This window comes from Macaca mulatta, chromosome 1 (genome assembly GCF_049350105.2).
Source record: "Macaca mulatta isolate MMU2019108-1 chromosome 1, T2T-MMU8v2.0, whole genome shotgun sequence".
NCBI lineage: Eukaryota > Metazoa > Chordata > Mammalia > Primates > Cercopithecidae > Macaca > Macaca mulatta.
In genome coordinates, this window is record NC_133406.1 from 126,205,243 (window position 1) to 126,230,736 (window position 25,494).

Below are 25,494 nucleotides of genomic sequence, written 5' to 3' on the forward strand. Positions count from 1 at the left end.
TGTTTTAATCCTTTGGTGTCTCATCTATGAAACGGAAATAGAAAATAATAGTGTCTTCTCTTAGTATTACTGTGAGGATTAAACAAGACCATCCAGGTAAAAGAGCTTAGAACACAGTAGTTCCTCAAATAAAGGATAGCTACGATTATCTGTACATAAGGGAAAGCAACACCTCGGGCAGAATGTTCCCCATTCTCTAACTCCCTTCCTCATCCCAATCCGTCCCCTTCACAGTCCCCACTTTAAGTTCTTCCTCAGTTGGGATATTCTTCCTCTCCTATAGGATGAGGCAAACCTCAGCCCACTCTCTTCTTGGTCCTGCCATTTCCTCAGGCGGGTGTCAGTATGGTTTTCCTCCATCCAAGTCTTGTTAATCAGCTGAGAACTACGCATGTGAAACATATGTTAGGGGAGGGATGATGAGCAGAAATGGTGGATGTTTCAGCTCCATTTCAGCTCCTCTCCATGAGCAAATGCTGCAGTCTGCTTTCCCTGAATGACCTAAAAGCAAACACCCCTTTGCAATTCATTTTCTTACAAAGACTGCAGTCTAGGATATGTAATGCATGTGTATTCTTCCCATTGACACAGCTTTGACCCTACTCTTAAGGAAGTAATTATCCTGGCCTTATTATGCTAAAGAACCATTTGCCTATGTTCTGGCCTGGTTTTTATTACAAAGCATCTCCCTGTTAACTGCAAAGGCTTCCATCTGAATTGGGAGATTAATGGTACCATCTCCTTGGCATAGTTTCTCTGATCCCCAAATTCCTCTTTTAACGATAGCTGTTTTTCTTGCTGCTTATTTCGCTGTTCACTTCCATCTTCCTATTTCAAAGCTCCAACCCCTCGTGGGAACTCCCACTCAGCAGCAGTTTCCAGCTGGATGGGCACCTCTTGGTCCCAGCCCACTGCAGAGATGACTAACCCATCCTAAACTCAAAGATGAGTCACTCAGATTACCAGCTCCCACCAATTTTTCACAGACCCCGTTACCCCCTAGGGTGTCCATCCCATCCCACCCTGTCCTCCTGGAACAGTGGTTCTCACCTCTGTCCACTCATCCTGCACACACTTGTGCTCACATTCCTAGCACCAGTCTTATGGGTCCCAATCCAGACCCCAAAAGAGGGTTCTTAGATCTTGCACAAGAAGGAATTCCAGGTGAGTCCACAGAGTAAAGTGAAAGCAAGTTTATTAAGAGAGTAAAGGAATGAAAGAATGGTTACTCCATGGACAGAGCAGGGCATTTCTGAAAGCAAGAGGAGGAAGGCACCCACCTTAGGTGCAATGCATGTTTATACATGAGATAACAAGGCAAAAAATCATGAGAAGGATGTAGTCTATTACAAGGGCTCATGACAAAGGATTGTTAATCCTTGTGTAACTACTGACTTTTGCAAGAATCTATATTACTATCTTTAAAGCAAAATTTATTACTAAACAAAGAATGCTTTTGTGCTTAAGACAGCAGGACGTCAAGACATTTCTTGGGTCTGTTAAGTCCTGGATCTGTTTGGTAAATATTATTAACCTTAACCATAAACATGCTGTGACTGAGAATCGCTAACCTCCTGCAAATGCAGCCCAGCAGGTCTTAGCCTCATTTTACCCAGCACATATTCAACATGGTTCCAACGCTTCTAACACTAAGACATCCCTGGATTTTCTTTTTTTTTTTTTTTTTTTTTTTTTAACTTTATGCTTTGTGGCATTAATAAAACAGTCCTCAGGTAATGCTCAATCCCCAGTCCCCAACATTATTACAAATCTTCCCACAACTGAGCAACACTCCCCTACGTCCCATTAAAAACCTGCATTCTCTACCTATTGTATTCCAGAGCTATAATTTCTAGACGCTTTTTAAACATGCAATAACAACAAACACAATTCTTTCTAAGGGAAAAGAAATTCCACCCCCATCCCAAAATCCCCCAAGAAACAGGTGAGCATTAATTCCACCTAAATCCCAAGCAGGCAACAACCCAGTGCCCATAATGGACTCTGCAGATCACTCCACCCCACCCTCTGCCCCAAGTTCCAAAATCTGCTCAGCAACCAAAGCCATTAAATCCAGGAACTAATTTGTAAGGAAAACAATGAAAAGAGTAATAATCTCTCCCTAGGAGTCCAATGGAAGGTCCCACAGGGACTGGTGCACTGGAGAAAGGTACCTGGAAAGAAATGCCTATTAACATTCAAAGCCCCCTAGTGGAATGGAAGCTGACCTGCTGCAGAATGAAAATGCCCCAGCCCACGGGAGCCTGCACTCAGGTTCGCTTTATTTATCCTGCAAACAGGAGTTGCCAATAGCAAACAATCTTGGGCCTGCTCCCCACAGCTCAGGGGTAGCTCACAGCGTGGTCCCCAGGACATGTGCCTGGGTTGCTTTGGAGCGATCCTATTTGCAAAAGGAGAACAAGAAAAATAAAGCAGGGATGTGGAAGCGGGAGAAAGAGCCAGAAAGGCTGAAGAGTAAGCTGGCAGAGAGGGCAGTCTGGTGGTCTTTGCACAGTTGCTGCAGCAGGGGGCCAACCTTGCCGAAGGGAAATACTGATGCGATCTTCTGTTCTTCATGGATGGGGGCCAGATACTCAGAGACGGGGAGAGATTCACCTTGAGTCATCCAGTGAGTCACAGGCAGGAGGCAGAAATAGATCTTATGACCCACTGTTACCTGTCAAAGACATCTTGAAGCATCTGTAACCAGGATTCCTGAGTGGGGATGGATTCGGGTGCTCCTTGCAGTCAGATTGGTTCATTTGATGAGATGTCTATTATATTCCATTCCAAAGGCAAGTGGTTTAAAGTCAAGACAGACCAGGATCTTCAAACAAACTTTCCTGGCCAAGGCTGCCTCTCTACTCACATTAAGTACGTCTGTTTCCCATTGTTGGCAAGGTAGAATTAACTCGCTTCCTGTCTCTCCTTTGCTTGACTGCCATCTTGCTTCCACAACACCAAGTCCATCTAGGACTTTCAGATCTCGCTGGGGCCTCATGCATTCCAGAAAGCCTTTCTTGATTAGAATGCCCCAGTTTCGTTCTCTTCTCTTACATATATTTTATTAGGGCTTGTGACAGACAGTGGGAACTGCCTACCCAACATCCAAGGTCCCTTCAGCTCTTATGTTGTCAGAACTCACATTCAGCTCTGATATTCACCTTCCTCCTGTGCTTAAGGAGGGTGTTCCTTGCCACACACGTCCATTCGAAGAGACCACCAAACAGGTTTTGTGTGAGCAACAAGGCTGTTAATTTCACCTGGGTGCAGGCGGGCTGAGTCTGAAAAGAGAGTTACCGAAGGGAGATGGGTGGGGCCATTTTATAGGATTTGGTTGGGTAGTGGAAAATTACAGTCAAAGGGGGTTGTTCTCTGGCGGGCAGGGGTAGGGGTCACAAGGTGCTCAGTTGGGGAGCTTTTGAGCCAGGATGAGCCAGGAGAAGGAATTTCACAAGGTAACGTCATCAGTTAAGGCAGGAATCGGCCATTTTCACTTCTTTTGTGATTCTTCACTTGCTTCAGGCCATCTGGATGTATATGTGCAGGTCACAGGGGATACGATGGTTTAGCTTGGGCTCAGAGCCTGACATTCCTGTCTTCTTATATTAATAAGAAAAATAAAATGAAATAGTGGTAAAGTGTTAGGGCAGTGAAAATTTTGGGGGGTGGTGTGGAGAGATAATGGGTGATGTTTCTCAGGACTGCTTTGAGCAGGATTAGTGGTAGCATGGGAACCTAGAATAGGAGAGATTAAGCTGAAGGTAGATTTTGTGGTAAGGGGTGATATTGCGAGGTTGTTAGAAGAAACATTTGTCATATAGAATGATTGGTGATGACCTGGATACAGTTTTGGATGAATTGAGAAACTAAACGGAAGACACAAGGTCCAAATAAGAGAAGGAGAAAAACAGATATTAAAGGACTAAGAATTGGGAGGACCCAGGACATCCAATTAGAGAGTGCCTAAGGGGGGTTCAAGTAATTACTTGCTTGGTTGGCAAGTTTAGGCTCTATCCTTGGGTTTTTTTTATGTTGTCATATACCAGGCCAGATTGATTTAGGTAAAAACAACACTTTTCATTTAAAAATATACAGAGTCCTTTTTTTTTTTTTTTTAAAGCAGTTAGTTGAGGCCTTGGCGATTTTGGAGGAAAGAGAAATGCAAAGCCAGCAACTGTTTGTAAAAGAAGGAATAGAAATGGCTAGGAGAGAGTGAGAGATTGATAGTGTGATGGAGATAGCTGGGGAGAGGTAGAAGGTGGCATAAGAACGGGAATGAGAATAAGAGTGAGTGTAAAAGTAAAGAATAGGACTTCATCAGGGTGAAAGTATTGGAATGTGCCCTGTCAGCAAAGATTATCTATCCACTTTAAGAGAGACTTAAGGGTGGCGGTTTGAGGTAAAACCAAGAGATATCAGTTATGATGGTTTGAAGGAGAAGTGTAAACTGGCAGTGTAAACAAGGGCAGGGTATTTACTAGTAGTTGAGAATGGTAAATAGGAGTATGACTAGACAGAAGACAGCAGGGATGACAAGTTTTTGGGGTGCAGTTCAAGTTGGGCTGGTGTCTAGAATGAGACTGGGGCCTAATAAAAAGGAGCATCCATACAGGAGCTCAAATGGGCTGTACCCTGTAGCAAGCCAAGGACAGGTCTGAATTCTGAGAAGGACAAGTGGTAAAAGTACTGCCTAGTCCTTTTTAAGTTGGAGGCTGAGCTTGGTGACGTGTGTTTTTAAAAGACTACTGGTCCGTTCTACCTTTCCTGATGACTGGGGACGGAACGGGTATGAAGGTTCCACTGAATACCAAGAGCCTGAGAAACTGCTTGGGTGATTTGACTAATAAAGGCCAGTCCGTTATTGGACTGCACAGAGGTAGGAAGGCCAAAACGGAGGAATTATGTCTGACAGAAGGGAAGAAATTACTGCGGTGGCCTTCTCAGATCCTGTGGGAAAGGCCTCTTCCTATCCAGTGAAAGTGTCTACCTAGACCAAGAGGTATTTTAGTTTCCTGACTTGGGGCATGTAAGTAAAATTAATTTGCCAGTCCTGGGCAGGGGCAAATCCCTGAGCTTGATGTGTAGGGAAGGGAGGGGGCCTGAACAATCCCTGAGGAGCAGTAGAATAGCAGATGGAACACTGAGAAATGATTTCCTTGAGGATAGATTTCCATGATGGAAAGGAAATGAGAGGTTCTAAGAGATGGACTAGCAGCTTATAACCTACATGGAAGAGGTTATGAAATGACAACAGAATAGAATGGGCCTGTGAGGCTGGAATAAGATATTTTCTTTGCTCTGAGAACCATTTGCCTTGTGTGGGAAGAGATTGATAGGTGGAAGTTTCAGTGGGGGAGTAGGTGGGACTGACTGACGAGAAGGAGAAAAACTGGCTGTAAGGGACAGAAGTTGGAACACTAGCTGCTTCTTTAGCTACCTTATCAGCATAAAGGTTGCCCTGAGCAATAGGATCTGACACCTTTTGATGGCCCTTGCAGTGAATGACTCCAGCTTCCTTTGGAAGTAAAGCGGCCTTGAGAAGAGTTTTTATTAAAGAGGCATTAATGATGGAGGACCCTTGCATAGTGAGGAAACCTCTTTCAGCCCATATAACAGCATGGTGGTGCAGGATATGGAAGGCATATTTACAGTCAGTATAAATATTGATGCGTAGTCCCTTTGCAAGAGTGAGGGCTCAAGTTAAGTCAATGAATTCGGCTTGCTGAGAGGTAGTGGAAGGGGGCAGAAAGTATATGTCTCAGGTGTGAGGAAGAAAATAGATTTTGGAAGTCATGAGAACTGTGGAGAGTGAGTTGAGCATAGCTTGTGATTTTGAGGGCCTCTAAAAGTATTAGCGTGGCAGCAGCCGCTGCACAGAGACATGAAGGCCAGCCTAAAACAGTAGGATCAAGTTGTTTGTACAAAAAGGCTGCAGTCCAGCTCTTGTGTAAGGATTTTGACCACACAGCCCTGCACTTCGGCTGTGTGTAATGAAAGGGAGTGATGAGTTAGGGAGAGCCAGTGTGGGAGCTGTTTTTTAAGGAACGGAAAGGGGAGTGGGGAAAGGATTTAGGATCTATGGGGTCAGCTAGGTTTATCTAGAACAGAATAATGGGTTGTGGAGGGGGGTATTGAGGATAGGAGGGTCTATGGGTTTGGCACCACAAGGTGGATAGGCAAAACAATTTGGTTGATAAGGCGCAGATCCTGAACTAACCTGTAAGGCTTGTCCGGTTTTAGGACAGGTAAAATGGGGGAATTGTAAGGAGAGTTTATAGGCTTCAAAATGCTATACTGTAATAAGCAAGTGATAACAGGCTTTACTCCTTTTAAAGTGTGCTGTGGGATGGGATATTGGTGTTGAGTGGGGTAAGGGTGATTAGGTCTTAATGGGATAGTAATGGGCATGTGATCAGTTGCCAGGGAGGGAGTAGAGGTGTCCTATACTTGTGGATTAAGGTGGAGAGATACAAGGGGAGGATGCAAAGGAGGCTTTGAACTGGGGAAAAGGGCAGCAATGAGGTGTGGCTGTAGCCTAGGAATAGTCAGGGAAGCAGATAATTTAGTTAAAATGTCTCGACCTAATAAGGGAACTGGGCAAGTGGGGTTAACTAAAAAAGAGTGCATAAAAGAATATTGTCCAAGTTGGCACCAGAGGTGGGGAGTTTTAAGAGGTTTAGAAGCCTGGCTGTCAATACCCACAACAGTTATGGAGGCAAAGGAAATAGGTCTTTGAAAAGAAGGTAATGTGGAGTTGGTAGCCTCCATATTGATTAAGAAGGGGACAGACTTATCCTCTACTGTAAGAGTTACCCAGGGCATCTGTGATGGTCCAAGAGACTTCTGAGGCGATTGGGCAGCGTCAGTCTTCAGCGACTAAGCCAAGAAGATCTGGGAAGGAGTCAGTCAGAGAGTCTTGGGCCAGAGTTCCAGGGGCTCTGGGAGTGACTGCCAGATGAGTTGGACAGTCCGATTTCCAGTGGGGTCCCGCACAGATGGGACATGGCTTAGGAGGAATCCTGGGCTGCGGGCATTCCTTGGCCCAGTGGCCAGATTTCTGGCACTTGAAGCAAGATCCTGATGGAGAATGTCTGGTAGGAAAGCCTGGCCGCTGTGGCCTAGGCATGTGCAGCTTAGGCATTTTGAAGTTCTTGTGTGCTGGAGGTGAGGCTGCGTTTTGTCTCACAGCAGAGGCAAGTAATTGTAACTTTTCCCTATTATTATACACCTTGAAGGCAAGGTTAATTAAGTCCTGTTGTGGGGTTTGAGGACTGGAATTTAATTTTTGGAGCTTTATTTAATATCAGGAGCAGATTGGGTAATAAAATGCATATTGAGACTAAGACGGCCTTCTGACCTTTCAGGGTCTAGGGCAGTAAAGTGTCTCAGGGTTGCTGCCAAATGAGTCGTGGATTGGGCTGGATTTTTATACTTGATTGGAAAAAAAAAAAAAGCCTAAACACTAACTGATTTGGGAGAGGTCGGATAAAGAAAAAGGGGCATTAACCTTGACTATGCCTTTAGCTCCAACCATCTCTTTAAGAGGAAATTGTTGGGCAGGTGGGGGAGGGCTAGTCAAAGAATGAAACTGTAAGCCGGACCGGGTGTGAGGAGGGGAGGTGATAGGATTATAGGGTTGGGGAGCAGAGGCTGAGGAAGAACTGGAGCCTGATTCAGCCTGGCAGGTAGCGACCTGAGGAGGAACAGTCTGGGGAGGAGGGCAGAGGTCAGATAGGTAGGTAGAAAAGGAAGACTGAAAAGATACAGCGATGCTTGGGGTTGGGACTGAGGGGACAGGCAGGAAGGAAGAAGGAGGATTTGGGATGAGTTGCATTGGGAACAGAGACTAGGGAGGGACCGATGTGTGAAAGAATGCCGGGACGTCAGCCACCTCAGACCGTTTGCCCATTTTACGACAAGATTTATCTAGATCTTGTGGGATGGAAAAATCAAAAGTGCTATTTTCTGGCTATTTGGAACCATTGTCGAGTTTGTATTGGGGTTAAGCAGCATTGCAGAAGAAAATAGGCATTTAAGTTTTAGGTCATGTGTGAGTTGAAGAGGTTTTAAGTTCTTGAGAACACAGGCTAAGGGAGAAGAAGGAGGAATGGAGGGTGGAAAGTTGCCTATAGTGAAGGAGGCAAGCCCAGAGGAAAGAGAGGGTAGAGACACAGAGAGAAGGGGTGCGGGTGCTTGCCCGCCAGGAAAGTGGTGCTTGTCACTAAGGGTGAAGGATCAAGGAAGGCATCCCCACAGTGATCAGACATCTCTGAAACGTGGGTAAATAATCAAGTAGGTGTCCCCACAGTGATTAAACACCAAGGGAAGACTGTCTTCCTGAGTCCGTGACCAGCACCAGAGTTTTGGGTTCACGGACAAAATGTGTCTCCTCTGTCTCTACCAGAAAAGGAATGAACTGAAATGAACAGATGGGAGAGATTGAAGGATGGTGCCAAGATTGAAAGGAGAAAGAGGTTGAGGGATAGTGAGAGAGGTTGGAGAAGAGAGTAAAAAGAGGCCACTTACCCAATTTAAAATTGGTGAGATGTTCCTTGGGCTGGTTGGTCTGAGGACCAGAGGTCATAGATGGATCTTTCTCACGGAGCAAAGAGCAGGAGGACAGGGGATTGATCTCCCAAGGGAGGTCCCCCAATCCGAGTCACGGCACCAAATGTCACACACGTCCATGTGAAGAGACCACCAAACAGGCTTTGTGTGAGCAACAAGGCTGTTTCTTTCACCTGGGTGCAGGCGGGCTGAGTCTGAAAAGAGAGTCAGCAAAGGGAGATAGGGATGGGGCCATTTTATAGGAGTTGGGTGGGTAGTGGAAAATTACAGTCAAAGGGGGTTGTTCTCTGGCGGGCAGGGGTAGGGGTCACAAGGTGCTCATTGGGGGAGCTTTTGAGCCAGGATGAGCCAGGAGAAGGAATTTCACAAGGTAACGTCATCAGTTAAGGCAGGAACTGACCATTTTCACTTCTTTTGTGATTCTTCACTTGCTTCAGGCCATCTGGATGTATATGTGCAGGTCACAGGAGATACAATGGCTTAGCTTGGACTCAGAGGCCTCACATTCCTTCCCCAGCCCATTCCTCTTTTTGGACTCATCATGTGGGGATATTAATGTTTTTTAATGTAGGTTTTATTATTATTCAGATATGATGAGGCCAAAAGACCAGGTGATGATGGCAATTGAAAAGATAGTTTGTTACTCACAGTTGCAAGAGGAGGGGAGACACAGCACCATGTAGGGTTACATAAGGAAGCACTAGGGTTAGTCAGGAGAAAGAAAGCAGGGGAGTGTGGGCAAGAGCCTTTATTGTGGTTTCCACATGACAGAACAAGTGAAGCAGAGTTAGCAGGCCTAGGATCAGCTAATTTCAACACTTTCAGTGGGCTCTGGGGCATAGGGACCATCCTTAGTTGCCTGGTACCTGACCCTGGGGTGATTAGGGCAGGTGGATAGTGGCCCAGAGTGTGAGAGCCCTGTGAGTGCCTCATAAAGGAGGTGGTTGGGGTGTGGGCTCTGGATGGGTTTGTTTGTATCTGAAAGGCACACTTCTGGGCAAATGGTTTACTGTCTCCAGGAATTGACTAGCCCAGAGAGGGAGAGTTTCTCAAGGGTCAGCAAGGCCCCCAGAGGTCAAAGTATCAGAAATATGGCAAATAGAAAGGCATGATTAATACAATTACCCTTGGAGCTGCTGCCAATAGAATCCCTGAGAAGACACTCCAGGCTCCTTGAATTTGTTGAACTACCTTGAATTCTCTAACTCTAATGTTCTCATTATGTGACATAACAAATCCCTTACTGTTTAGCCACATTATTCAGCTATTAAGTTACTTGCAGCTGAAAGCATCCTAACTGATATGGTATTTAAGCCTTCAGTTTACTCCAAAGGTAAAAATCCTAACTCCAACTTGTTTTGTTGGACTAGAATTGCTTTTCCAAAAAAAGAATAATAATAAGTTGCTGGCCCGGTGTGGTGGCTCACACCTGTAATCCCAGCACTTTGGGAGTCTCAGATATGTGGATCACCTGAGGTCAGGAGTTTGAGGCTGGGTGAAACCCTATCATTACTAAAAATACAAAAATTAGCCAGGTATGGTAGCACGCACTGTAGTCCCAGCTACTCAGGAGGTTGAGGTAGGAGAATCACTTGAACCTGTGAGGCAAAGTTTGCAATGAGCCAAGATCATGCCACCACACTCCAGCCTGAGCAGGAGAGTAAGACTCTGTCTCAAAAAAATAAGGAGAAGAATAAAAAATAAAAATAAAAAATGAGTTGCTTGAAATAACATCATTCCCAGGCTGCGGGAACTACAGATGAAGTCACAACAACTGGTCACATTTGCCTAGAGTTTTTTTTTTTTTTAATTTTTAATTTTTTTGTAGAGACTGGATTTCACCACGTTGTCCAAGCTGGTCTCAAACTTCAGGGCTCAAGCGATCTGCCCACTTTGGCCTCCCAAAGTGCTGGAATTATAGGCATGACCCACCACACCCAGCCTAGAGTTTCATATTTTTCAGCCTCTCTCAGCTGCTGCATAACCTCTCCGGAGTTAAACAGGAAGTGAACACTAAGTGTTCTGAATCGAGTTGAAGAATGAGAGAGGTCTCTTGTGTTTATCTTTTTCCCCTCCTGATTCCTGAATCTTCTTGTCTGACATTTCCTCTTGAAAATATGTTTGAACTTTAGGCAGGCGAGATGGTTGGAAGGGGAGTTGTGATTAGAAAGGGAAGAAGGTAATGAAATTTGATGTTATTAGACTGTAGAACCAAATAAGCAAAATGGGGGAAACGTTTTCAAGCCTTCAGTTTACTTCAAAGGTAAAAATCCTAACTCCAACTTGTTTTTGTTGCACTAGAATTGCTTTTTCAAGCAATAACCTTAGAAGAAATAACCTTTCAAGAAATAACCTTAGAAGACAAGGCTTCTATACCGGCTTGGGTGCTATATAGATATGTGTCCTCTGCCAAATCACATCACGTTTCTAGGCTTCAGTTTTCTTAATCATAAAATGAGGTAATTGCACTAAATTAATCCTGGTCACTGCAAACCTACTAAAAATTCCATAATTCTAAATATAAACAGATCATCTCAATCTTCTTTCTGCTAAAATGCCAACCACATACAATCAAGTTCTTTATTAGAGACAAAGACTGTTACATGAAAGGACTGGTTGTAAATGGTTCTGTTTGGCAGGGCCCTCTACCAAGATTGGAAATAAGTATTATCCATGCTAATACTAATACTACTATCATGTGTCAAATTGTGTTCCTCCTTTCCAATACCACAGAATGTGATCTTATTTGGAAATAGGGTCCTTGCAGATGGAACTGGTTATGGTGAGGTCATACTGAAGTTGAGTGGGACTTTACTCTAAAATAATTGGTGTCCTTACAAGAAGAGGAGAGAGATATACAGAGAATACCATGTGAAGACACAAAGAGAGTCAGCCTGGAGCAGTGGCTCATGCCTGTAATCCCAGCACTTTGGGAGGCTGAGGCGGGAGGATCACCTGAGGTCGGGAGTTTGAGACCAACCTGACCAACATGGAGAAACCCCATTTCTACTAAAAATACAAAAAATTAGCCAGGCATGGTGGCACATGCCTGTAATCCCAGCTACTCGGGAGGCTGAGGCAGGAGAATAGCTTGAACTCGGGAGGTAGAGGTTGTGATGAGCCAAGATAGCGCCATTGCACTCCAGCCTGGGCAACAAGAGTGAAACTCTGTCTCAAAAAAAAAAAAAAAAAAACACACACACACACAGACTCACAAGGAGAAAACAGTCATAAGACAACAGAGGTGGAGATTACAGTGATGCATCTACAAATCAAGGAATGCCGAAGATTGCCAGCAAACCGCAGGAACTAGAAGAGGCAAGGGAGAATTCTCCCCTACAGGTTTCAGAGAGAACACGGGCCTGCCAATGCCCCAGTTTCAGACTTCCAGCCTCCAGAACTGTGAGACAATAAACCTGTGTTATTTTAAACCACCCAGTTGATGGTATTCTGTTACAGCAGTCTTAGGAAATGAATACAACTATCAATAGTTCACATTCATTGAATACCAACAGCTAATATTCATTGAATATTAATATATTACTGTGGGTCAGTGCTAAGTATTCTATAATCTCTTTCAACCTTCACAACAGGCTTATGAAGTTAGTACTATTTTTATCTGTATTTTACAGGTGAAGAATGTAAGATTTGGGAAGTTAAGATCATGTCCGCAGTCATCTACATAAGTGATGAAGTTGGAGCTTTGAGCTGCAGGATCCTTTGTTGTAAGGGTTTAAGGGGATTTCACATATACTTGAGGCCTCTGTGGATACCATGCTTTTTATATTCACTTTGTTCTGCCTGTTTAGAATTTGTTTGTTCAACCAAATCGAATGAATAATAAAGTACTGCAAATTTAACATGTCCTATATGGTATTCTTCATTTTTCTCTTCCGAGCCTCTTCTTCAATTTCCCATTAGAACACCTCCTTTGACCAGGCACGGTGGCTCACGCCTGTAATCCCAGCACTTTGGGAGGCCAAGACGGGTGGATCACAAGGTCAGGAGATTGAGACCATCCTGGCTAACACTGTGAAACCCCGTCTCTACTAAAAATACAAAAAATTAGCCGGGCTCGGTGGTGGGCGCCTGTAGTCCCAGCTGCTGGGGAGGCTGAGGCACAAGAATGGCGTGAACCCGGGAGGTGGAGCTTGCAGTGAGTGGAAATCACGCCACTGCACTCCAGCCTGGGCGACAGAGCAAGACTCCGTCTCAAAAAAAAAAAAAAACAAAGAAACAAACCAAAAAAAACACCTCCTTCAGGTTGGGCATAATGACTTATGTTTATAATCTCAGCATTTTTGAGGAGTGGGCAACATAGTGAGACCCCCACGTCTCCAAAAAATCTGAAAAATTAGCTGGCATGTGCCTATGATCACAGCTACTTGGGACGCTGAAGTAGGATGATCACTTGAGCCCAGGAGTTCAAGGCTATAGTGAGAGCTATGATCGTGCCACTGTACTCCAGCCTGGGAGACTGTGTGAAACCCTATCTCAAAAACAAAAACAAAACCTCCTTCCTCCAGTCTCAGTTGGAGACTGTATTTGTTCAAGCCACAATCCTGAGTCATCCTCACTTTCTCCACTCATCCCACCTGCAGGAAAAACCCACCAGCAGGTCCTGGTCCCTCATACTGTGTATTAAATCAGACCCCATCTCACCATCCCCACTGCTGCCTGTCCATCCTAGCCCCCAGCCTTCCTCCTCTGAGTTTATTGCTATCCACAGAAAGAGTCAAACTCTGTAAAATACTTGAAGAAATTTATTCTGAGTCAAATAGGAATGACCAGTGGTCTGTGACACAGCCCTCAGGAGATCCTGAGAACATGTACCCAAGGTAGTCTGGGTACAGCCTAGTTTTTATTTGTTTGTTTGTTTGTTTGTTTGTTTGTTTGTTTTTTGAGACAGGGTCTTACTCTGTTGCCCTGGCTGGAGTGAAGTGGTATGATATCGCTCACTGCAGCCTCAACCTACCAGACTCAAGCAATCCTCCCACCCAAGCCTCCGGAGTAGCTGGGACTACGGGCACGCACCAACACACCTAGCTAATTTTTGTATTTTTTGTAGAGATGGGGTTTTACCACAATGCCCAGGCTGGTCTCGAACAACTGAGCTCGAGTCATCCTCCCGCCTCAGCCTCCCAAAGTGCTGGGATTACAGGTTTGAACAATTGCACTGGGCCACAGCCTAGTTCTATACATTTTAGGCATACATTAGACATCAATCAAATATATGTAAGATGTACATTGGTTCAGTTCAGAAAGGCGGACAACTTGAAGGGGTGAGGATGAGGCCTCCAGGTTACAGGTAGATTTAGAAATTTTCTGATTGGCATTTGGTTGAAAGAGTTAAGTTATTATTTAAAGACCTTGAATCAATAGAAAGGAATGTCTGGGTTATGATGATAAAGGGCTTGTAGAAACCAAAGTTTTATTATACTGATGAAACCTCCAGGTAGCAGGCTTCAGAGAGAATAGATTGTAAATGTTTCTTATCAGACCTAAGGTCTGTGTTGATGTTAATGTTGATCAGTTTTTCCTGAATTTCAAAAGAGAGGAGGGTATAATGAGGCATATCTGACCCCCTCCCCCGTCATGGGATGCCATTTGGGCACCCCTCATTCTCCGGTAAGAGAGAGAGAGCTGTTCTTTCTTTCTTTTGCCTATTAAACCTCTGCTCCTAAATCCACTTCTTGTGTCTGCATCCTCAGCTCCCTTGGTGTGAGACAACGAACCCCGGGTATTCACCCCAGACAATGATGCCACTTCAGAGAGAGATGAAAAACAAGCAAAAAAAAAAAAAAAAAACTAATTAAAATATATGTAGGCTAATTTTGCTATACTACATGTAGGCACATAACCCCAACCTATATAAGCACTAAGAAAATGTAACACTTTGAGTTGGTCTTGCGGAATTGTGTCCAACCTTCTCTCTGTATCCAGTTACAGCAATACATTCCTAGTTTATCTGCTTCTTGTTATTGGGCCATGAGAAAACACAGCCAGACCCGGCTCGGTTTCGGGAACAGGATTACAGGCGTGAGCCTGTATGCTAACTTTGGAATGCCCTTGGCCAATAGGAGGGGTCCATTCAGATGGTCAGTGGGGCCTTAGAATTCTACTTTCGGTTTAGACTGTGCAGTCCTAACCAGGCTCCCTGCTGGTAGCTTCCACTGCTGCTCCGTTCCCCACAAAGCAGGGCTTTTGCAGTTTCAATCAGCTCATATTACTCTCCTGCTTAAAACCCTGCAGAGGCTTGTTGTTAGGCTTTGAATGAAAGCAACTCCTTCCCTGGTCCACAGACTAGGATGGTCTGGCCCTTGCCCTCCTCCCTCACCTCATTCTCACTCTCTAACCATACTGCTGCTGTCCTCTTTGTGATCCTCAAACATCCCTCAGGGCCTCTGTCCTAAAATACTTTCCCCCTAGAGCTTCACCTGGTGGCCCCTACTCATTATTCAGGTCTCAGGGCCCTTCCCTGACCCCCAGATTTAAAAAAGCCCCAGTCCCTAGCCCCACTCTATCTCATTACTCTCCTTTATTTCCTTCATTCTCTGAAAATTAGCCTACATATATTTTAATTAGCTTTTGTTTTGTTTTGTTTTGTTTTGAGACGGAGTCTCGCTGTGTCGCCCAGGGTGGAGTGCAGTGACCGGATCTCAGCTCACTGCAAGCTCCGCCTCCCGGGTTTTTACGCCATTCTCCTGCCTCAGCCTCCCGAGTAGCCGGGACTACAGGCGCCCGCCACCTCGCCCGGCTAGTTTTTTTTATTTTTTAGTAGAGACGGGGTTTTACCGTGTTCGCCAGGATGGTCTCGAACTCCTGACCTCATGATCCGCCCGTCTCGGCCTCCCAAAGTGCTGGGATTACAGGCTTGAGCCACCGCGCCCGGCCTTTTTTTTTTTTTTTTTTTTTTTTTTTTTTTTTGCTTGTTTTTCATCTCTCTCTAAAGTGGCATCATTGTCTGGGGTAAATACCCAGGGGTTCGTCGTCTCACACCAAGGGAGTTGAGGATACAGACACAAGAAGTGGATTTAGGAGCAGAGGTTTAATAGGCAAAAGAAAGGATAACAGCTCTCTCTCTTGCGAGACTTCTGGCCTGCAGCAGAGTGCACTGGAGTGCACTGGAGTTTATAGGCAGGCTTGAGGAGATGGTGTCTGATTTACATAGGGCCCACAGATTGGTTGGACCAGTCTGTGGTTGGACCATTGTGAGGTTTACATAGTCCAAGGGGATGCTGGCCACCCCACCCTAATCTAATTATGCAAATGGACTTTCCACTTGGCCGGCACCATGTTGTCTGCTCCCTACTGCACACATGGCTGGAAAGGAAAAGAGAAGATGGAGCTGCCATGTTAGAACTGCCTAGCCCCAGTAGCCCCTTTCCTATTGACACAACTGCCGGCACTCACCTGTGCAAGCATCAAGTCTGCCTTTCTATGTCTGCAGCTCAATTTTACAGGCTGCTTTTTGTTAGAAAAGAAAATGATTTGGGGCTGCTTTTCATTAAAAGGAAAACCTTACCGAGGGCTTCCTTACCCTCACTATCCGACTAAATAATTCATTTTTAACTCCTATATCATCTCCATTTTTGCTTGTTTTTCATCTCTCTCTTAAGTGGCATCAGACAATGGGGGTATTTACCAGACAATGGGAGCAGGGGCCTCCTCTATCCTGGTTTACTGCTTCATTCCGATGCCCAGAATAGTGTCTGACACATAACAGGTGCTCCACAAAGGCTGCATGAGTGAAACATAAAGGTTCTTACCCTGGGGTCCTTGCTTTTGGTGTCTCTTATGTCTTTTGCTGCTCCTGGTTCAGTGTTGTGGCCCAGACACGTGTTCATCAAATGCTTACTGGCCGGATGACCAGAGAATTCTTTCTTCTAGAATTTCTGATCTTCTCAAATATAAAAGTTTCTGGGTGGTCCCACTATTTCACATTCAGAAATCCATCACACAGTGCACAGAGCTGAGACTCAGACATTTGTCTTCCGTTTTTTTCTATAGAGGGTATCTCTGTGCAGCAAGACAAAGTCATCCTCCACATGCATGAAGGTTTGACCTGCCCCAGACTTGGGGCCTAACTGTCCAGCTAAGCTCATATATGTAAGTACTTCCTGGATTGTTAATTACTTCCAGAATAGAGAACACATTTGGAGCTCCTTCCCAGTCATTCTGCCTGTCTTACCACTCCAGCCAAACTGCTTGGTATCTGAGTTTTTCTGTCACAGGGGACAAAGAAGAAAACTAAGAACTATATATATTGTTTAATTAAGTCCATAGTTGATGCTTTTCTCAGGTGCATTGAATCTATTTGTAATAAATGAATGTGGATTTGTATTTCTTAAAAATTGATTTCTCGACCGTGCACAGAGGCTCACGCCTGTAATCCCATTCCCGGAACCGAGCTGGGTCTGGCTGTGTTTTCTGATGGCCCAATAACAAGAAGCAGATAAACTCAGAATTTATTGCTGTAACTGGATACAGAGAGAAGATCAGACATAATTCCACCAGACCAGCTCAAAGTGTTACAATTTTCTTAGTGCTTATATAGGTTGGGGATATGTGCCTACGTGTAGTATAGCATTCACCTAAATCTATTGGTAACTAATTTTGTTTCAACTAGAAGGTCAGAGGCAGAAAAATGCTTGCTAAGTCTGATTAAGCTGTGAGGGCCCTAGTACCTTCAAGGCCTGTCTACTATGGTACCAGAGTGATTATTTCTGTCTTATCTACTTTACAGCTTGATCTGGAGAGCTGCCTTAGACTCTCCAATGGAGCTATTCAAACAGCTGCCTCTGTTACCTTGACTTGTCTCAGATTTCATCGACCTGAGACAGGTCCTGGCACTAGGCATGTAAGTCTGTCTCTATTATTTTGATTTGCTCCAACAGGGGAGAAGCCCATGCAAGACTCCTACTGACCATATGTTTCATTTCTAGCTTTGATGTCTGGACACCGATTTCCCTAGGTTTAACTGTTTGCTCAATGTTAAGGCAGCTCTGTGGAAATTTGTCTGTGTAACTGGAGTGCTATGCAGGCCTGTCTGTGTGACTGTCTGTCATGCAGTCCTCTCTATGCGATTGTCAGGGAGAAATGGCCTGCCACAGTCCCAGCACTTTGGGAGGCTGAGGCGAGTGGATCACTTGAGGCCAGGAGTTCAAGACCGGCCTGGCCAACATGGCAAAACCCCGTCTCTACTAAAAATACAAAAAAATTAGCTGGGCGTGGTGGCACACACCTGTAATCCCAGCTACTTGGGAGGCTGAGGCATGAGAATTGCTTGAACTTAGGAGGCAGAGGTTGCAGTGAGCTGAGATCACACCACTGTACACCAGCCTGGGTGACAGAGTGAGACTCTGTCCCTCACTAAAAAAATTATTTCTCCATTTCCCTCAATAGTGTTTTTTTGCTGGCTGTATTAGTCCGTTTTTATGCTGCTGATAAAGACATACCCGAGACTGGGAAGACAAAGAGGTTTAATTGGACTTACAGTTCCACATGGCTGGGGAGGCCTCAGAACCATGGTGGGAGGTCAAAGGCACTTCTTACATGGCAGCGGCAAGAGAAAATGAGGAAGATGCAAAAGTGGAAACCCTTGATAAACCCATCATATCTTGTGAGACTTATTCACTATCACAAGAACAGTATGGGGGAAACTGCCCTCATGATTCAAATTATCTCCCACTGGGTCCCTCCCACAACACGTGGGAATTATGGGAGTACAACTCAAGATGAGATCTGGATGAGGACACAGCCAAACCATATCATTCTGCCCCTGACCCCTCCAAATCTCATGTCCTCACATTTCAAAGCCAATCATGCCTTCCAATAGTCCCCCAAAGTCTTAACTCATTTCAACATTAACCCAAAAGTCCACAGTCCAAAGTCTCATCTGAGATAAGGCAAGTCTCTTCCACCTATGAGCCTGTAAAATCAAAAGCAAGCTAGTTACTTCCTATATACAATGGGGGTACAGGTATTGAGTAAATACACCCATTTCAAATGGGAGAAATTGGCCAAAACAAAGGGGTTACAGGGCCCATGGAAGTCCAAAATCCAGCAGGGCAGTCAAATTTCAAAGCTCCAAAATGATCTCCTTTGATTCTGTGTCTCACATTCAGGCCACGCTGATGCAAGGGGTAGGTTCCCATAGTCTTGGGCAGCTCCACCCCTGTGGCTGTGCAGGGTATAGCCCCCTCTCCTGGCTGCTTTCTCGGGCTGGTGTTGAGTGCCTGCGGCTTTTCCAGGTGCCGGTGCAAGCCGTCAGTGGATTCTGAGGTCTGGAGGACGGTGGCCCTCTTCTCACAGCTCCACTAGGTGGTGCCCTCACAGGGACTCTGTGTGGGGTCTCCGACCCCACATTTCCCTTCCACACTGCCCTAGCAGAGGTTCTCCATGATGGCCCTGCCCCTGCAGCAGACTTTTGCCTGGGCATCCAGGCACTTCCTTACATCTTCTGAAATCTAGCTGGACATTCCCAATCCTCAATTCTTGACTTCTGTGCATCCACAGACTCACCACCACATGGAAGCTGCCAAGGTCTGGGGCTTGCACCCTTTGAAACATTGGGCTGAGCTATGCCTTGGCCCTTTTTAGCAATGGTTAGGGCAGCTGGCATGCAGGGCTCCAAGTCCCTAGGCTTCATACAGCATGGGGACCCTGGGCCCAGCCCATGAAACCATTTTTCCTCCTAGCCTTCTGGGTCTGTGATGGCAGAGGCTGTCGTGAAGACCTATGACATGCCCTGGAGACATTTTCCCCATTGTCTTGAGGATTAACATTCAGCTCCCTGTTACTTATGCAAATTTCTGCCACCAGCTTGAATTCCTCCTCAAAAACTGGGTTTATCTTTTCTACTGCATTGTCAGGCTGCAAATTTTCCAAACTTTTATGCTTTGTTTCCCTTTTAAAACAGAATCCTTCTAACAGCACCCTGTCACCTCTTGAATGCTTTGCTGCTTAGAAATTTCTTCTACCAGATACCCTAAATCATCTCTCTTGAGTTCAAAGTTCCACAAATATCTAGGGCACGGGCAAAATGCTGCCAGTTGCTTTGCTAAAACATAATAAGAGTCACCTTTGCTTCAGTTCCCACAAGTTTCTCATCTCCATCTGAGACCACCTCAGCCTGGACCTTATTGTTCATATCATGATCAGCATTTTTGTCAAAGCCATTCAACAAGTCTCTAGGAAGTTCCAGACTTTCCCACATTTTCCTGTCTTCTTCTGAGCCCTCCAAACTGTTCTAACCTCTGCCTGATACCCAGTTCCAAAGTCACTTCCACATTTTTGGGTATCTTTTCAGCAATCCTCCACTCTACTGGTATCAATTTACTGTATTAGTCTGTTTTCATGCTGCTGATAAAGACATACCCGAGACTAGGAAGAAAAAGGTTTAGTTGGACTTATAGTTCCACTTGGCTTAGGAGGCCTCAGAATCATGGTGGGAGGCGAAAGGCACTTCTTACATGGTGGCGGCAAGAAAAAATGAGGAAGATGCAAAAGCAGAAATCCCTGATAAAACCATGAGATCTCATGAGGCTTATTCACTACCATAAGAACAGTATGGGGGAAACCACCCCCATGATTCAAATTATCTCCCACTGGGTCCCTCCCACAACACATGGGAATTATGGGAGTACAATTCAAGATGAGATTTGGATAGGGACACAGAGACAAACCATATCACTAGTCCATTAACTTTTAAGCTCTAAGAGTGGTTCTCAACTCAAAATCCAAGGCAGGGGTGGTGGGAGAGGGAGTTTATCCGGATCCTGCAGTAAGACTGCAGCAGTAGGGTTCCTAAAGCCTTTGAAAATTCTGCAGAAGCAGATAGCTGAGGGAAGATTGAGCCTTAGATGGCAAGCCCTGGACTCAGTTGCTGCTGTTCTGAGAAAACAACATCACACAGGACATAAAGTCTGCTGTGCAGCAGTTTGTATCCTGGCCCTGCCCTGCTGTCACCACAGTCTCCCATTCCCATTCAGCCTAATTACTCCAAACCAGAAAGCAGGAGGAGAAAAATGATTTAAAGAGAATTAAGTAAACTTATTTACGGTGTTTGCCTGTAAGAAGGAAGCAGCAGTATATTTTGAGCAAAGTTACCTTCCAGCAAAACTATCCAAATTCTTCCTCCTTTAATCAAAGGTGTTGAGAAAGCAATCTGATTAAGCATTGTGTTTTGGTTAAGATTCTTTTGGTTAGGTCAGGTGCAGTAGCTGAAGCCTGTAATCCCAGCCCTTTGGGAGGCCAAGGTAAACAGATTGCTTGAGTCCAGGAGTTCAAGAGCAGTCTAGGCAACACAGCAAGACTCCATCTCTACAAAAAATACAAAAAAAAAAATAGCCAGATGTGGTGGTGTGTGCTGGTAGTCCCAGCTACTCGGGAGGCTGAGGTGGGAGAATCACCTGAGCCCCAGGAACTCAAGGCTGCAGTGAGCCATGATTGCACCACCGCACTCCGTCCTGGGTAACAGACAGAGATCCTATCTCAAAAAAAAAAAAAAAAAAAAAAAAAAAAAAAAAAAAAAGATTATTTGGTTGTGAATAACAAAAATCCATTTGAGCTAGCTTAAACAAAATAGGAGAATGAATGATATGGATATACGAGTATCTTACAGAACCCAAGATCAGGGAGAAGGTATGTCAGGAGAGAGTTAAACCAGGAGCTGAAAAACCTACAGAAACCAAATCAGCCATTTCTTGTTTTTCTCTCACTCTGGGTTCACAAAGACTCTCACCTCTGCTTCCCTCTGCATCTCTCTTCCACTCTTCTCTCTCCACAGACGGGGTTTCTCTGCTTCTCTCTAATGAGTAGATAGTGTGAGGCAGGGAGGATTCTCAAAGGGATTACGGAGGGCTAGGCATCTGTCCCCCAAAATATCTAATCCATGTCATTACCCCATAATATGACCCCATGATACATATGGCCACCTTTTCATTCTGCCACTCTTGCTGCTCTGTTCCCTTAACTCCTGTGACCTCAGGTTGTCCAAAATGACTATAGTCTGGCCCCTTTATTCATAGCTTTTCTTATCTGAGAAAGTATCATTTGTTAATAAAACTTTCTAACAAATACTAAAATCATTTTTCCAGAGTTGTTATTTTCTTCTTCCCAGATACCTGAACAGGTGTCTCCAAACTCCTAATGCATATTCACTCTCAACCTTGGGAACTGAGCCAGTGGTCCTGGGGCCATTAGGATATTAAGGCTAAGATATTAATATAATAATAATAATAATGGGAAAAGGGAAGGAAAAAAGAAGAGGAAGTGGGCACGGAAGAGGAGCTAGCAATTAATGAACATTTACAATTGCCGGGGATTGTAGCAAACATCTTGGGGATTGTAGCAAACATCTTAGGGGCTCAGTGGCCAGTCTCTTCCTCCAGCAATTTAGACACACTGGTAGCTATCATTGTATTACACACCCACATTCGGGATCACTGCTCTCCCCTAGAAGTCTCTGCAAGTGCTTGGTTTGACTGCACAAAATATTTCTGATTTTTTCATTACACAAATAGCTTTCATTTACACAAATAGCTTTCATTTGTACCTAATCACTATGAAGCACAAAGATGATTATGTGTTGATTAACTTTGCTTTAAGATTAATTTCAACACTAACTCTGTCCATTATTTTAGGCTTCTTAACTTGTTGCGTGTACAGAATTGATTGTATATTCAAACTTAAAAATAATTAGAGGACATATCATATCCTGGAATATTAGGCTACAATACAGAGGACACACAAGTCCTTCCCCAAGCAGTAGAGGTAAGAGAATATTCTGAACCTTAAGATATCTGAATTTTTTTTGTTGTTTTTTGTTTTTTGTTTTTTTGAGACAGGGTCTCACTCTGTCACCCAGGCTGGAGTGCAGTAGCATCATCTCTGCTCACTGCAGCCTCTGCCCCGCCAGGCTCAAGCATCAATCTTCCTTCCTCAGTCTCCTGAGTAGCTGGCACCACAGGCATGCACCACCACACCTGGCTATTTTGTTTGTATTTTTAGTAGAGATGGAGTCTCTGCCTTATTTCCCAAGCTAGCCTCAAACTCCTGATCTCAAGCGATCCCCCCACCTCGGCCTCCCGAAGTGCTGAGATTATAGGCATGAGCCATGGCACCCGACCCTGAATATCATTTTGAATTTTAGAGTCATGGAGGTATACAATATGGTCTAGTTGTATTTTTAAGGTGCTAAACAGAGGTAGGCAGCAAGATACTGTGGAGGAGTACTGGTACTAACATCAAATGCCATGGTCAGCCTGTCTGCAACATTACTAGCTATGTTACCTTAGGGAAGTGGGGATGTGGGACTGTGTAGGGGAAACTAATATTTGTTGAATATATATTATTAGAAGTACTAGCACTGTCAGATGCTTCAGTAATAGTAGTGGTAGTAATGAGAACAATCATATAGAAACCCAGATAGCTAGCATTTATTAAGGTCTTCGTGTATGCCATTGATATGGTTTGGGTGTATGTCCCTGCCCAAATCTCATGTCAAATTGTAATCCCCAATGTTGGAGGTGGGGCCTGGTGGGAAGTGATTGGATCATGGAGGTGGATTTCGCCTTTGATAAAGACTCTCACCTCTGCTAGTTCTTGTGACAGTGAGTGAGTTATCACGAGATCTGGTTGTGTAAAAGTGTGTAGCACCTCCCCTCTCTATCTTCCTCCTTCTCCGGCCATGCAAGGCGTGTCTGCTTCCCTTTTGCCTTCCGCCATGATTGAAAGTTTCCTGAGGACTTCCCAGCCATGCCTCCTGTACAGCCTGCCCAACCATAAGCCAATTAAACCTCTTTATAAATTACCCAGTATCAGGTATTTCTTTAGAGCAGTGTGAGAACAGACTAATACAGCCATGCAATATCTCATTTAATCCTCAAAATAACCCTAAGGGATTGGAGCTGTCACGATCCTCATTTTATAGGAGAGGAAACCAAAGCTCCAAGTTGCTACATAACTTGACTAAAGTCACGTTGATAAATCACAGACAGTCTAGATTTGAGTCCAAATCTGTTGGGCATCAAAACTTTAGTCTCTCCATTTCTTCTAGAGTATCTCCAAGGTTAAGTAATTCCTAACCTCCCAGAATCTGTTTCCTCATTTACAAAGTTGTATGAAAATATCTTACTTAAAACAAAAGATCTTTTTGTGGCTCAACAAGATCACATACCCAAAATAGCATATATTGTAAAATACTAGAAAATGTAAACTTGCTAGAGACTTAGAAAATTTACCTGTTTTCCTTGAGGCAAATAGGTACATGTTCCTCCCTTCCTCTTTTCCTCTCTCCCTTCCTTACTGACATCCTGCCTTCCTGCCTTCCTTTCTTTGCTTTTTGTTCTCCCCCTTCCGTTCCTTTTGACCCCCTTTTTGTTCACCTCTGCTTTCTTTCCATCCTGCAACAGCTTCATCCCCACCCCTACCCCTGCTTGGTTTGGGAAAAAATTAAGCAGAGAGCCCAGGAGAGTGTGCATTTTAATTAGCCATCTATGATTCATTGGGAAATGGCTTTGTTACGCTGAAGACAGAAGGAAAACATGGATTTTCTCATTTACACAGAGCTGGTTGCACACCCAGCAGGGGCTCCAGGCACAGTTGCTAAATGATGAACGATAGCAGACCCAGGTAGGTTACTCACTGGATAAATATGAGCCATTTCTTTTTATGGGATCATCTTCATGCTGAGTCTTGGACACCAACCTGAATTCTCCTACAGAGAAACTGGACATCTGCCCTTGACAGAGTGTAGTGGATAAGGCATAGCACCTGTGATCAGAAGATCTAGATCTGAGTCTCAGTTGTGACACTTTTTTGCTGTGTTACTTTGGGAAAGTTATTTACCCTCTCTGAGCCTCAATTTCCTCACTAAAATGGGATCATGGTACCAACGTGTGTTAAATGAGTATTAAATGAGATAATGAGTACTTTGTAAACAATGTGTTTGTAATTAATCACGAATCTTTGTTTTGATTACAATTATGGTTTTTTCCAGTAATGGAAAGAGTGCAAGGATAAAAGGCAGTGAGTGACCTGAGCTTCTGAAAACTCTCATAAGTAGGATTTATAGAGGATTCACCTGGTTCCTTCTAGGAGTTCACGCACAGCCACATAATTTTCATTATTTAGAAAAACAAGCGCAGATGTCATGTATCACAACTTGCAGAGAATACACCTGCCCCGAGACAGAGCAATCATGATGATGGTGGACAGATGGGGTAAATTCTGGGGAACTGGGATTCCTTGTGGGAGTGGAGGCCATTTCCCCACGGGTGACTCACAATGGCTGAAGAAGGGAGAGGCAATTATCTATTATACACAATTAGCAATCACCCCACAACCCTGGCTCATGTGAACCCCACCACCCCCAAAGCTGTTGCCTTTCGCATAGTCCTCCACCCCACCTCCATTCCCAACTTCCCAGACACTCATTTTAACATGCTTTCAGAAGGCAAGAACACTGGTGGGGGGAGATATCTCACGAGGTTTACCTGGAGACACTCCTGCCCCTGACCATGAGGGCAGTCTCCTATCTCCTCCTCCTTGGGTCCAGGTCTGGCCACACCCACATGAGAAGGAAGTGTGATCCCTGAGCATGCCCTGAACGTGGTGTTAGAAGATGGGACCCACATGAAGATTCTGCCACAAAAGTGCTGTATAACTCAGGGCAAATCACTCCCTCTCTCTGAGCTTCAGCTTCCTCTGCAGTAAAATGGAGATACTAATACTTGCCCTGACTTCCTCACATTACTGATGTGAACATTAAATTTTAAAACCAAAACAATAAAACAAAAACAATCATGAGGACTAACATGCTGTTTAAATGTTTAGCTTTAGGAGAACAATGAAACAGTTAAGAGTAATGAGCCAGATGTACACATAGCAACGTGGCTAAGTCTTAAAACCATGGTCCTG